This window comes from Dermacentor albipictus, chromosome 2 (assembly GCF_038994185.2).
Source record: "Dermacentor albipictus isolate Rhodes 1998 colony chromosome 2, USDA_Dalb.pri_finalv2, whole genome shotgun sequence".
NCBI classification, from domain to species: Eukaryota; Metazoa; Arthropoda; class Arachnida; order Ixodida; family Ixodidae; genus Dermacentor; species Dermacentor albipictus.
In genome coordinates, this window is record NC_091822.1 from 27,516,933 (window position 1) to 27,531,674 (window position 14,742).

A 14,742-nucleotide genomic window follows, 5' to 3' on the forward strand; every position below is an offset into this window, starting at 1 on the left:
CTCAGAACTATTATTAGCAACGTGTGAAGGCGTTATTAGGTTAGGTCTGTCTGTACTATTCTCTGAAATCTGTTCCCGGCGTTAGCAGGCAGGGCTTTCCAGTTCACTAAGCAAACTATAATCACCGTATTGTCACGTCTTGGTGACGGTGAAGAACCACAGTGGCCCGACTGCAAATCACGAAACTATTTATTGGGAGAACTTGCACCCAGCAAGAGAACGAGCCCTTACAGCACAATGATAGCGGCAAGCACACTCGTCGAAATCTGATCTCCGGTCGTCTACTTATAGACCCTTTTCGCGGAGCAGTTTGCTCTAGACGAATGAGACGGCACTTTCGGCGATGCGCGGCACCTTGCTTCAACGAGAGCGCAGGAATACAAAACCATTACCGCTTCTGCGCTGCCACTGCACGATCAGCTGTTGGAAATGCAACCGGGTGTTCGCTAACGCGCTGTGCTCCATTCGGGCTCCAAAGTGCGGAACTGCAGAGGGAATACGTGTGCAGTGGTTGACTGCGAAAATAGTGAATCGCATCTTTCTTAGGCAATGGAATGAATCCGTGAGGCGAAGTTCACAGACTGCTGCTGCATAAGGACTGCCTGTGTTGCCGGCCTTTCTTGATGAACGGCTTTCCTCGATGATCAAAAATTTCACTCTTCCGCACGCGTTGTATTGCTAATATTCAAAGAAAGGACTTCAACCTCGAAACGCCGGCATAAGTGACGATGCTGCTCGTAACGCAGTGAGAAAAGGAGTAGCGCCGCTGCCTCTCACAGTAAGTTTCTTGCGCGTTATCTACACACACACACACCAACTCATACGCATACTTACGTCTTCCCTATCGTCAACGTATTAAGAATGAGTAAATGGACGCATACTTGAATGAATGCGCCGAAGCATGGCTGACGGCGACTACGCCAACACACGAATGTTCGAAGCTGAACGGGATGGCCCACAGAATACGGGAATGAATAGCGATAATACGTCTTTCCTAGAAGCTATTACAAGGCACAAAACATATACGTTCCGTTCTGGGCAGCAAGGAATAATCTATCGCAAAGGAACACACCCGCCAGCGATTAGGCAAAAAATAAACAGTGACCGCGCTGAGAAACCTTACTGGGCCAGAAACATGGCAAGCCGCTGCTTCAAAGTGTTAGCCAAATGAAAAACGAAGCGCAAGGCAGACTGATGCCGACTTAATTCACGAAAAGAAAGTTTGAACAGCTTGGAATGCATTTCTAGCTCCGCTTCTACAGTGCAAGGACCGTATATGCTGCTTGCGCCGCTTGAACGAGCCGCAGTGACCTCCCACAGTGCTTACATATCGCCTGATGCTCTGGCCAGGGCTTCGTGCACCTAGCCACCGTCCACGGTATCCACCGAAACAGAGGTTTACTGCGCCACACCGGCGTCATGCATATCCATTGTAAACAGGGAGGCAGCTGATGCTAGCAATTGACGGGTCACCACGGGATCGGACGTGGCAGCGCCCACGGTATCGCCGTGTGCATGAGTCATCGTGCATAGCAACGAAATCGCTGGTGCTCGCGCGGATTCTAGAACGTGCACGACTATTTGCGTCGTGCGTGCAATCTGACGATCGAAAAAATTGTTTTGCCATAGAATCGGCGACAACATTCGAGAAAGTTCCGGATAACCATTGTCGGTAACCGATGGGGACGCAGCGGAGCGCCAGAACACGAGGAGCACCAGCGTACGCGGCGGGAAAACCGAACTTCTCGTGTCCTGCTTTCACGTCGAGCACGCGCCGCCCATCCCCTCCTCGTGTTCCGCATTCGGCACCAAGACGCCGGCCGAGAGCGGAGACCTTATAGCGGTCTCGGAGGGTGCTACACGTGAATGTCCGTCGCGCGCCAAACTGCTAACTTCTAAGATTTTGTTTGCCGAAGATAAAATGTAGACGTCTCAATGCCCCCGTCTTAAAAGCCATCGTCTCAATGTTGCAAACACAACACGAAAGTTAAAAGTATATGTAATAACGGAAACTAACATAGGAAGTAAGAATCAAAATATTCATGGTTCGTTAGGGCACATAAAGCGTCTTAGGACGCACTACTTGGACGACTTCCGGTCGTGCGCGGCGGCTCCGTGATTGCGTGCTGTCTTTCGAGAGTTTCGCGGTTACGAAGTCTCCGTCGTCTTCATCTTCTTGGCGCTGGCGACTGGAGACTTCTCTTCAGCAAGGGTGGGCCCCTATTCCAGGGCTCCACTGAGTCGCGCTGCATCGCTCGCGTGCTGCACTAGGGCCCTTTGGGCCGTGAGCTCGCTGCTGGTGAGCCGACTCTCCCATTGCTCCGCACTCGGGTGTTCGTGTTTGTGGAATGCTTTGTTGCGTTCGCACTCCCAGGTGATGTGGTAAAGTGTAGGTTTGGCACCGCACCAAGGGCAGGTGGCCCTGTATTGTGTCGGAAACATCTTATTGAGCACGTGTAAGTTGGGGAAGGAGTTTGTCTGTAGTCTGCGCCAGCTGGTCGCTTCCTCCTTTGAGAGGTCTTTGTGTGGTGGCGGATATCTAATTCTAGTTCCTCTATGTAAGTTCAGGGTCTCTGCGTATCCACCCTCGCAAGCCTGTAGGTAGGTCTCCGGGGCATTCGACCACCCAGCTCGGAACGCTTCACCTCGAGCTAGGCTGTCTGCCCTTTCGTTCCCCACTATGCCTACGTGACCCGGGATCCAGATTAGTTTGTGTCGGGGCTTTTCCTTCTCGGCGGAGGTGGCTCCGCTGAGTATTCTGAGGGCAGTTTTGCTGATTCTGCCTCTCGTGTAGTTTCTGCACACCTCTTTTGAGTCCGTCAGAGATCGGCCTGTTCTATAACCTTCCGCTGCCGCCAGCGCTACGGCAATCTCCTCGGCCTCCGCTGTGCCAGCGACCTTTGCTGTGGCATACGTGATGGGGTTTCCTTCCCTATTAACCACTACCGTCGCGGCTACGCGTTCTCTTCCGTGTGGATATACGGCGGCGTCCGTGTATACTGTATTGTCTAGCTGGGCTAGCGTTCTCTCAACATATTCGGCCCTAGCTTTTCGCCTGTTTTCGTGTAAGTTGGGATCCATATTTTTTGGCAGTGGTCCCACATTAATGGTTTTTCTGAGGTGGTCCGGTACGTCCGCGTATCTGTCTGCCAGCCCGCTCGTATCCCGACCCAACCTCCTCAGAAGCGCTCGTCCCGTAGGGTTGCCTCTGAGTCTCGCGGTTTGCGTACCCAGCAGAGCCTCGGCGAGCTCGCTGAAGGTGTTGCTGATGCCCAGCTGGAGCAACTTCTCGTTCGACGTGTTTCTCGGTAGACACAGAGCCGTCTTGTACGCCTTCCTGAGGATGGTGTCTGCTTGCTCTCTTTCTGCCTTGGTCGTCACGTGGTACGGCAGGGAGTACGTGACTCGGCTGACAATTAGGCTGTTGACTAGCTTCAGAGTGTCTTCTTCTTTCATTCCGTATCTCTTTTGGGACACCCTATTGATCATGCGGCCCACCTGTTCCGCCGCCTTGCTCAGCAGGCTAATGGTGTGGCTGCACTTCCGGCTGCCTTGTAGCCACATGCCCAGGATCCTAATCATGTTCTTCTCCGGGATGTTGTGTCCCTCGAGGGTCACCTCCAGTGTCGCTTGCGTTGGGTGCTTGCCGACCCTGAGGAGCTCCGACTTCTCCGTGGAGCATCGCAGTCCCCTTTCTCTGGTGTAGTTTTCCACGCAGGTCGCCGCTTCCTGCAGTTTTTCTTGCTTCTCTCCGAGGGATCCTTGGGTGACCCAGATTGTGACGTCGTCGGCGTATATCGCGTGCTGGATGCCTCGGATCTCCTTAAGTTTTCTTGCCAGGCCAATCATTGCCACGTTGAAGAGGACGGGCGATATGACAGATCCTTGGGGTGTGCCCTTGCACGGCGTGGGGAAGACGTTGCTTCTCAGCTCGCCCAGCCCCACCGTCGCCGTTCTGTTGCTCAGGAAGTCCCTGACGTAATCGTGCACTCTCTTCCCGCGGTTGGTGTTGTTGATGCCCTCCATGATGGCCGCGTGGCTCACTTTGTCGAAGGCCCCCTTTATGTCGAGGGCCATGACGACGTTTTCGCCCGTTTTCGGCATCGTCTCGAGCACTTCCTCCTTGAGTTGGAGCAGCACGTCTTGCGTTGAGAGGTTGGCTCTGAAACCGTACATGCTGTCCGGGTACCATCGCTCGTTTTCCAAGTGCGACTGGATTCTCTTCGTGATCACTTTCTCGTACAGCTTGCCCAGGCACGACGTTAGGGATATCGGCCTGAGATTGTCTATTTGGAGTTTCTTCCCTGGCTTCTGAATCATTACAACGACGGCGTGTTTCCACTCCGCCGGAACTCTTCCTTCTTGCCAGAGCTTGTTGAGGTAGGCCGTCAGTTGGTCGATGGCCTCGTCGCCGACATTTCTGATTAGCGAGTTCCGGATTTTGTCCGCCCCCGCCGCCGTGTTCTTGGTGGCCGATCTTATCGCTTCGACGACCTCTTCTCTCATGATGGGTCGGTCCGTAGTAGGGTTTTCTTCGCCGCGGTATTCTTCCTTGTAGCTCTCGACCTGCTCTTTGCCATAGCATTTGACCCGGACTTCCTCAAGGAGTTGTTCGTCTGTGCCTTCGTACTGGTGGACTAGCCTCTGTATCGACTTGCTGCCTTCGGATTTGTTTTTGCTCGGGTCCATGAGGGCCTTGAGGATCTGCCACGTTCGGGCCGTACTGAGGGTGCCGTTTAGCGAATTGCTAAATTGCTGCCACCCCTGTCTGGCCAGCTGCGTCGCGTACTCCTCCGTTTTCTTGGTGATGTCCGCAATTTTCTTTTTTAGCTTTCTGTTGAGTTTCTGACGCTTCCACCTCTTGGTGAGCCCGCGTCTCGCCTCCCATAGCCTGAGGAGCCGCTTGTCCACCTCCGGCGTCTGTTCCGTCCTGTCTTCTTCCTTCGTGTATAGGTCTTGGATTCGCCTGAGTTGTTGGCTCCACTCTTCCGCCGAAACGATGCTGCCTTCGATCTGCTTGCAGTGCGCTCTAAAGGCGTCCCAGTCCGTCAGCCGAGCCGTGCCAATCTTCCTCCGGACGTTGTCCGCCACCGTGCTGATCCTTATTATGTGATGGTCGCTCCCAAGGTTCTCGAGCAGGTTTTCCCATTCCGCTTGTTTGGCGCCCCTGATAAAGGTTAGATCGGGACTCGTGTCTGGACTGACGCTATTCCCCTGCCTGGTCGGTTGGTTCTCGTCGGTTAGCAGCTCGCACCCTACGTTCTCTGCCGCCGTGCAGATGCAGCGCCCCTTTTTGTCCTCGTTAGTATAGCCCCATCTCGGACTCTTGGCGTTAAAGTCGCCCGCAATGATTAGAGTATTCTGCCCCGCTAACTTTTTCGCCTCCGCAAAGAGCCTAATAAAGTTCCCCTTTGTTTGTCTGGGTGGGCTATATAGATTTACGATGTAGGTGCTCTTGGCTTTTCTTTTCTTTTTGGGAATTATCTCCGTGATTACGTGCTCTATTTGGGTATCCTCTATCTCTCTGTGTGCTATGGCTACTATTTGTTTGCTTATGAGGGTCGCGGTGCGGCCGCTCTCTAGACATGTGTAGCCCCTGAGCGTTGGGGTGCTGTTTGTTTCTTGCAACATGATTACATCTGGTGGGGTTCCTCTGGTGTATATGAATTGCTGTAGGAGGCCCTGCTTGCGCTTGTACCCCCTGCAGTTCCATTGCCAGATTTCTAAGTGTTGTTGTTTCCGTTCTGCCTTGTCTGATTATTGTTGGTTGCGTTGGGGGTTTCTGCGCCGAACTTACGTTCGTTGTATAGTCTGTCTCTGGCGTCGTTGGTGGTTCTTTGCGTATTCTGATTCTTTACGTAATTTCGGAAACTCTGCTCTTGCAGGGCAAACTTTTGTTGTGTTTGCTGTATTTCGCTTTGCATCTGTTGCATTTGACTTATCTGGCTCTGTAGATTCATTATGAGACTTCTGAGGTCGTCAATGGGGTTCCTCTTCTCCTTGTTTTGTTGTGCCAGCTCCATGGTCTGGGGTGGCGGAGAAGGTGTGCTGGTCGATGTGTAACCTGCCCTCATTTCTTGTTTTTCCCTGATTAAGTCGTTTAGCTGTTTTTTTAATTGTCTCGATTCCTCGCGACTTTGCTCGAGTTCGCGCCTGAGACTTTTGATTTCTTCAATTAGTTGTCTGTCTTGTATTGTTTGTGTGTTGTTCGAGTGCGGTGCAAAAAGCGATTTGGGAGGGCCGTCTCCCCAGCTCACCTTAACTCCTTCGCCGCTCTTCTTTTGCTGCTGTTTCTGCTGCAGCTGCTTCTTGTCGGTGTTGCCCAGGGGTGGGTATGACTCGTCCCGGACGGACCCTCGGCTTCGGCTTCGGCTTCGGCTTCTGCCGCGGCTGCGGCTCCGCGATCCGCTCCGGCCCGGGCCCTGGCTCTCGTCCCGGAACCATCGTGGTCTTCTTCCTCGGCTTCGGCTTCTGCTGCGCCGTAGCTGCTGCTGGGTGCCCCATCGCAGCTCGCTCGCTGACTTGAGGCGTTGTTTGCAGTCTCTCGTACCCACCGCGTGGTCGCCGCCGCATAGCAGGCACTTCGGCGTGCACTGGTGCACCTCCTCCGGGTTTTGGCAGCCGCACTGCCTACAGGTCCTGGTTTCCGGGTTCGGGCAGACGTCCATTCGGTGCCCCTGTTGGCCGCAGGCGTAGCACACCTGCCTCTTTGGCCGATACGGGTAGCACCACATCTCCCCACCGTAGTACAGCACCTGCTTCGGGAGGATGGGTCCGTCGAAGGTGATGACGGCCGTGCTGGATCTCCCAAGCATTCTGGCTGCAAGGACCTTCACGCCTTGCGTGCGGACTCTGAGGTTGGTCTTGAGTTCTTCCGGCGAGGTCCCCTGGTCCACGCCGTGGATGACCCCGCGCAACGTGCCTTCCGGCGCCGCCACGTGAGCGTTGACGGCGTAGTTCTTGCCCCCGAATCTCAGCTGCGTGATGCGCCTGATCGTCTGGGCCGCCTCTTCGTTGTCAGTGCTGATGATGATGATATTTGATCCGTTGCGCAGTCGGATGATGAGGTCTTTCGCCTTACATCCTTGCTTGGTGGCAGCAACCACCGCTCGCGCCACCTGGTGCGTCTGCAGGCTTTTAACAGCTAGTCCTCCTCCTCTCTCTCTCTCTCTTCTTCTCCGGCGCAGTTGACGCACCATCTGTGACCTTCGCCGCGCCTGGGGAATTTTCATTCCCCGACGTTCCCGCCAAAACTTGCTGCTTGTTATCGCTGCGTTGGCGTCGTTTCTGCCTTTTTGACATGGCGATTTCCCAATCTGTGTCGGTTCCGCCATTGTTGCTTACTTCTGAGCTTTGTGTCGATGGGGTGCTGCTGTCTAGGGCTTGGTGGCTGCCTGCCGCCGCGGGTCCACCGCGGACTAGCTGCTGCTCGGGAGCCGCCTCGGTGGTGTCTTGGAGGTCTTCCTCCATGTTTTCTTGCGATTCGGCTGAAACTCTTGTCGGGCCTGTCACTGAGGGTCGGTCGTAGATGGGATCGCTTGTTTGGGACATCGCTCCGGGTCTTCTCTACCTCGGGCCGAGGCCGGGGAGGCCGCGGATTCCCGCTATTGCTCTGGGTTTTGTTAGGCTTACTACCCGGTCGGCCACATGGCAAATTCAAATGTCGATAAAATCCAGAATATTGGACCCACCGGTTTGAATTTGGGGTCCTCGTGGTCCTCTTCACTTCCGGCGTCGATCCCAGCCAAAATGTTGGTGGTCCAGTAGGGTTGAACGGGTCAAAAAGCCCAAAAACTACGGAAAACTAGCACCGGCAGCAATGGCTCGAGCGTCGTCGTCTTCTTCCATATAAACCGAGAGATTTTCTAGAGAAGCGCATGCTGAAGTCACCTCTAGTCTTTTACAGTGGCCGTCAGCATAATGTGAGTCGTCGTCTGACAACCTATCATGTTGTCAGCATGTTGTCAAACCGGGTTACTATATATAACACATCTGAATGGCGCGACCAGCTACCGTGGAGAGGGCCTTGTTTGTATAGAAAAGCAACGGCGGTGCTGTAGTCGACCACTTTTGAAAGCGTCGCCCGGCCTTGCAGGCGGCTGCTTGCCCGTGCTTTTGTAGAAACGACGAGTTTACCCAAAAGGAACGTAAAAATTGATATTTCATCGTAACTGAACTACATTTAGTTGTAGTTGTAGTTGTAGATAAGTTGTAGCCGTCCCGCCTACAACTTATCTGCGCCGGGCGAGCAACTGTCACGCTCAGAGATGTTTTTTTTTTCATGACGCACAAAATTATTGTAACATGAGTGGCTGTGGTTAAGCGCGACGATAACGTTATTCTAGTAAACCGCATTATTAACCTGAGGTTGTAAGTTGCATCAAACGTCACCATTGGAGCGATCAGTGTCCGTCATTAATCTTATTTCCCTTTTACTATGACATACCCTGTACAAAGCGCATTCTAATGTGCTTAGCGGAGCGTGTGAACAGTATTGCAATGACTGGATAATATTTCTTTTTTAAAATTTAGTGGCAATTCTGCCGAAGGCAGTTGGTGGTTATTGTCAGTTATCGGGATCCTTATCCGCACTGTGGGAAGCTTACACTTACCTCCTACCTAAATGCATGCGAAAAGAAAGATCAACTTGCTCGATCGGCATCCACTGCACCGTTTTTGATGGTATCTGGTGCAAAAAAAAAAGAACTTTCAATTGATCAAACTGTACGGAGCGCAATATTTATTAATGCTGTCAATCTTTTTCGTACAATTATCTTGATACTGAAAACGAAGGGAACCATGAGGTTTAATTCAGTGCTATACAACAATATTACAAATATTTATACTGCGATAATCTACTGGGACATATACAGTGCACGAAATTGATGTATTATACACCGCACTGAAATACACGCATAATTTCCAGAACAAATATTGCAAAACCTTCGTAAACACTGTAAACATTTCCTCTAAGATGTACATTTAAATATCACATGTTTATCCGCTCGAGATGCTCTAGCACGTACAGTTTACGCTACCGCGTTATCTGTTCTTAAATTAGATTGAGAGATTTATAAGTTTTGGTCAGCTTTTAAATGCGTAAGCATTTCTGCGCCTACCCAACGAGAAACGTGTCCGTCCGTCACGTAAGACGAATGTAACGGATCATACCCCCCTAAACAATGGCTCATAACCCCGTAAGCAAGCAAAAAATGCAGTGGTTTATACCACCGTAAGAAAGAGGCTATTAAAGCCCCTCAATTTTCCAAAAGTAGCGCCATTCTTAGATCTTTCCGCCACCCCGCTCACCCAGGCGCTTCCTCCTCCACTCCTCCTGTCGCCCCAGCCTCCTCCGCTCCCCCATTGGCCAATCTGTGTCACGTGAAAGCGGGCCCCGCGCTTTTGTATATTTTTTTCTTTCCGGCGCAGAGCAGGCGCCGCGCTTTTGTATATCTTTTCTTTCCAGCGCGCTGCGACCCCCAATCTTGGGCCTGCGACCCCCATTTTTGGGCCTCCGCGACGAAGTACGGCAGGCGGTTTGAAGGAGCGCGGTAGTTTTATACAATGTGTTAGGGCCGAGTGCTTAATTGCGATGCCGTGCTGCTGCGCCTACGGTTGCCACAACAGACCCAGTGACGGCAAAAAGCTTTTTGTTTTACCATCCGCCGGGCGCAACGCAAAACGAAGAAAAGTGTGGATTCACAAGATCGGGCGGGCTGACTTCGAGCAAGTGGCAAAGAACGCGCGGCTTTGTTAAGTGACACGGCTCCTCCAACCTCTTCTTTTGACGCCCGTGTCAAAACGGGCCCGTGTCCAGTGCATTGGGGGTGCGTTAAAGAACCCCAGCTGCAAAAAAAATTAATCCAGAGCCCCCATTATGGCGTGCCTTATGAGATCGTGGTGTTGGGATGTAAAACCCAAGAATCAACTTTTCTTCTATCTTGTGTGCCTTGACTGTTCCAGTTAACGCAACACTGCTTCCTTGTGAAAACTTACAACGCAAAAGAATACAGACGCACGTAGTATACAGAGATAAAATTAGCACTTCAACAAAAGTGTTGCTGGTGCCAATGAGGGAGGGGGATAATTATTTTCTGAACCTCTTTCCAGTTGTCCCATCAAGTTCCTTCTTTCTTTTCTATCAAATTCTAACCATTTGCACTGTAATAAATAAATAACGATTTCATATGCTGGTAAGTTGTTAAAATTATCTATACCGCCTATGTGTGAAAACGTTGCTCATGGCCACCACAACCTGTGCATGAGCTACGTACATCTGTAAAAGGCGCGGAACAGAAACGGCCCTGCTGCCAGGCATTGCTGACCGCAGACAGTCGGAATCTCTCACGCGCCGGCCGAACAAAAGCATCCTGCAGGTACGTAAATTAACCTACGAAACCACGTGCACATACTTTCGCGCTGTGAAAACCTGAAACTCTGGTAATTACTCGCGTGTCTGAGCACACCGCGTGCTTGTGTCGTGTTTCAGCAACACGAACTTTCAACGTGCGCGCGCTTTACGCCTTAAATACGCCTTGAATAATGGTGCTTTTCTCTATTTCTTCCGCAAATCCGACACGACATTCTTAAGGCCAGTTACCGACTGACAAAGCAAGATCTAGATTGAAAAAACTGCTCCGCAGGACTCGAACGAACTTTTCCGCGGATTTCGTCCCGTAGCGTGTTAGCCGTCGTCTGCTACGGCAGGCCCACTGCCGGCGGCGCCACCGTCGAGGCCGCGCCGAGCGGAGGAGGAGAGAAGTGAATGGCGCTACTTTGGGAGATTGAGGGGCTTTAGAGGCTATTGGCCTCGAGCTCCACCACTGGAAAAGCTGGCGCTACCGTCGGCGTGACGTGCTAGGAGGGATCACGTGGGCATAGCGGCCGCGTCGGCTGCTTCGGGAGCGCCGAAGCGAGCTGAAAACGAATTTAAATTCCCTCGTACGCTGCGGTACTCATTTAATGGCGAAATTTTCCCGCTTCGAGTGTCCATATTACAAAGCTTGAAAGCAGTACAATAGGTAGTGGCTGCCTTTGAAGGCGCGCAACATGGTAGCTAGGCTACTGCTCGGTGCCGCAAGGCCGGACGCACGTAACGGAGTTCGGTGTCAGCCTTGTTCACACGTAGCCGCAGGACAAGAAGCTGCGTGAAGCTTGGCTCGCGAAGCATAAAACCGGCAAACAGTCATCGGCTACAACTCGGGTATGCAGCAAGCACGGACGCGAGGAAGATTTCTGCTACGGCGCCCGGTCTGCGATGTTCGGAAAACGCGCACTGAGACGCTCGCCCGATTCCGCTGCCCGAGTAATGTCATTACGGTTTGGTCTATGAACTTGTCGATGCTATAGGTACTGGCAAGTTCACTGGAGCGGAAAAGGAGCGGTAAGAAGCACAATAAAGAAGAGCATGGCATATGGTCATGTTTGTGTTATGAATTAATGCACTGGATTACAAAAAAAGAAGAGCGGGAAATCGCAGTCTCAGAACACCGATGAATATACAGTGCGACGCAACTCGAGAAATAATATTGAAAGGTCAAATAATTTAGAAGACAAAAAAAAAAACATTGAATCGTCGCGACGGCACGTCACAGTTCCCGTAGGCGTCGAAGTTTCTACAATGAAATTATTTTTGAACAGCTCTGATAGCGTCAACGCAGCAATGGTTGCTTGTATACTGTCAAATGCTCATATTCTGCGGCCTAAAGCTCATGCCACGGTGCGAAAACGCGCGCGGAGAAAGCGAAACAGTGCGCGGACAAGCATGCAGACGCGCAGTCGGTCGCTGCGAATCTGCGCGATCGCTGCATTGAGGCTTCATTCTATTACGCTTCATTTAGTAATACAAACACTATAAGAACATATTTCACATACTTTGCTATCAGCGTTTACCTACCTTTCACGCAAGAAGCCGGTTCGGGAGACTCCATCGCGGCGACCGCGCGCAGTGGCGTTCACTGTACGTATTCGGTAAAGAGATAGCGTCTGTAAACGATTGTGTGCTTTCAGCTTGCCCAAGATTATTATTTAGACAGTAAAAAACTTCTCTCGTTTCGAAAGTACTTACAGAAATGTCCTGGAGAGCTCGCGCGGGGTGTTTTCAGTGAGCGCTGACAGCAAAACCTATGAGGAGCGCGCCGCATGATCCCTCATACTACCAGCGAGGCGCTTCCGATAGATGGCGACTCCGTAACTCCTCGCCGCCAATAGGCGCTCGGCAAAGTGAAACGAACCGTGTATACATTAATTGAAATCACCCATACCACACACAGAACAGCATACGCTTCAATAACGAACAAGCTCAGAACAAGCATCCGAACCAACAATAAAGCTTGCGTACCCCCCTTAGCAGTTATAGTGGTGATATTGCAAAGCTTCGCTGGACATCGAGGTTGATAAGGACCGATAAAAGTTTATAATGGTCGGATCACGTTCGATAAGGTTGATAACACGCGATGAAGGATGATAACGTCCGATAAGGAGTTGATAGAGGTTTAGTGTGCAAGGAGTGTGCAATGGAAGTCGGTGGTAACGCCGGTAGGCAGGATACCAGTAAACTATCGCAGGAGACGAAAGATCTGATCAAGAAACGCCAATGTATGAAAGCCTCTAACCCTACAGCTAGAATAGAACTGGCAGAACTTTCGAAGTTAATCAACAAGCGTAAGACAGCTGATATAAGGAAGTATAATATGGATAGAATTGAACATGCTCTCAGGAACGGAGGAAGCCTAAAAACAGTGAAGAAGAAACTAGGAATTGGCAAGAATCAGATGTATGCGTTAAGAGACAAAGCCGGCAATATCATTACTAATATGGATGAGATAGTACAAGTGGCTGAGGAGTTCTATAGAGATTTGTACAGTACCAGTGCCACTCACGACGATAATGGAAGAGAAAGTAGTCTAGAGGAATTCGAAATCCCACAGGTAACGCTGGAAGAAGTAAAGAAAGCCTTGGGAGATATGCAAAGGGGGAAGGCAGCTGGGGAGGATCAGGTAACAGCAGATTTGTTGAAGGATGGTGGGCAGATTGTTCTAGAGAAATTGGCCACCCTGTATACGCAATGCCTCATAACGTCGAGCGTACCGGAATCTTGGAAAAACGCTAACATAATCCTAATCCATAAGAAAGGGGACGCCAAAGACTTGAAAAATTATAGACCAATCAGCTTATTGTCCGTTGCCTACAAACTATTTACTAAGGTAATCGCAAATAGAATCAGGAACACCTTAGACTTCTGTCAAGCAAAGGACCAGGCAGGATTCCATAAAGGCTACTCAACAATAGATCATATTCACACTATCAATCAGGTGATAGAAAAATGTGCGGAATATAACCAACCCTTATATATAGCTTTCATTGATTACGAGAAAGCATTTGATTCTGTCGAAACCTCAGCAGTCATGGAGGCATTACGGAATCAGGGTGTAGACGAGCCATATGTAAAAATACTGAAAAATATCTATAGCGGCTCCACAGCCACCGTAGTCCTGCATAAAGAAAGCAACAAAATCCCAATAAAGAAAGGCGTCAGGCAGGGAGATACGATCTCTCCAATGCTATTCACAGCGTGTTTACAGGAGGTATTCAGAGACCTGGATTGGGAAGAAATGGGGATAAAAGTTAATGGAGAATACCTTAGTAACTTTCGATTCGCTGATGATATTGCCTTGCTTAGTAACTCAGGGGACCAACTGCATTGCATGCTCACTGACCTGGAGAGGCAAAGTAGAAGAGTGGGTCTAAAAATTAATCTGCAGAAAACTAAAGTAATGTTTAACAGTCTCGGAAGAGAACAGCAGTTTACAATAGGCAGCGAGGCACTGGAAGTCGTAAGGGAATACATATACTTAGGGCAGGTAGTGACTGCGGATCCGGATCATGAGACAGAAATAATCAGAAGAATAAGAATGGGCTGGGGTGCGTTTGGCAGGCATTCTCAGATCATGAACAGCAGGTTGCCATTATCCCTCAAGAGAAAAGTGTATAATAGCTGTGTCTTACCAGTACTCACCTTCGGGGCAGAAACCTGGAGGCTTACGAAAAGGATTCTACTCAAATTGAGGACGACGCAACGAGCTATGGAAAGAAGAATGATAGGTGTAACGTTAAGGGATAAGAAAAGAGCAGATTGGGTGAGGGAACAAACGCGAGTTAATGACATCTTAGTTGAAATCAAGAAAAGAAATGGGCATGGGCAGGCCATGTAATGAGGAGGGAAGATAACCGGTGGTCATTAAGGGTTACGGACTGGATTCCAAGGGAAGGGAAGCGTAGCAGGGGACGGCAGAAAGTTAGGTGGGCGGATGAGATTAAGAAGTTTGCAGGGACGGCATGGCCACAATTAGTACATGACCGCGGTTGTTGGAGAAATATGGGAGAGGCCTTTGCCCTGCAGTGGGCGTAACCAGGCTGATGATGATGATGATGAGAGGTTTAGTTTGGTCGAATCAAGTTTCGTAACATTGATAATGACAGCGGGCTGTGTGGAGATGAGCAAGTTGCACAACGCTTACGCATACTTAGACAACTGCCAGAGGAGCTTCTGCGTGATTTTTTACAGCGAAGCTATTTATGCGGACCCTGCGCCGTCGTTGTCGGACGTGGCTAAAAGGGGCCACGTGACCTAGCGGGAGAGGAAAACAAGAGCTCAACAGGGGAAAAGGGTTAGAGTGACCCATCTCCCCCTGTGAGGATGCTATCTTATACGCGAACTTTACACGGTTGTGACACGGTGCA

The 14,742-nt window shown here is 50.6% G+C and overlaps 1 protein-coding gene across 1 annotated transcript in view; it reads left to right on the forward strand.

Moving 5' to 3' along the window:
- Positions 1-14,742, forward strand: part of LOC135897899 (membrane metallo-endopeptidase-like 1) — a 79,144-nt gene that overhangs the window by 5,004 nt on the left and 59,398 nt on the right. The window lies entirely within an intron of this gene.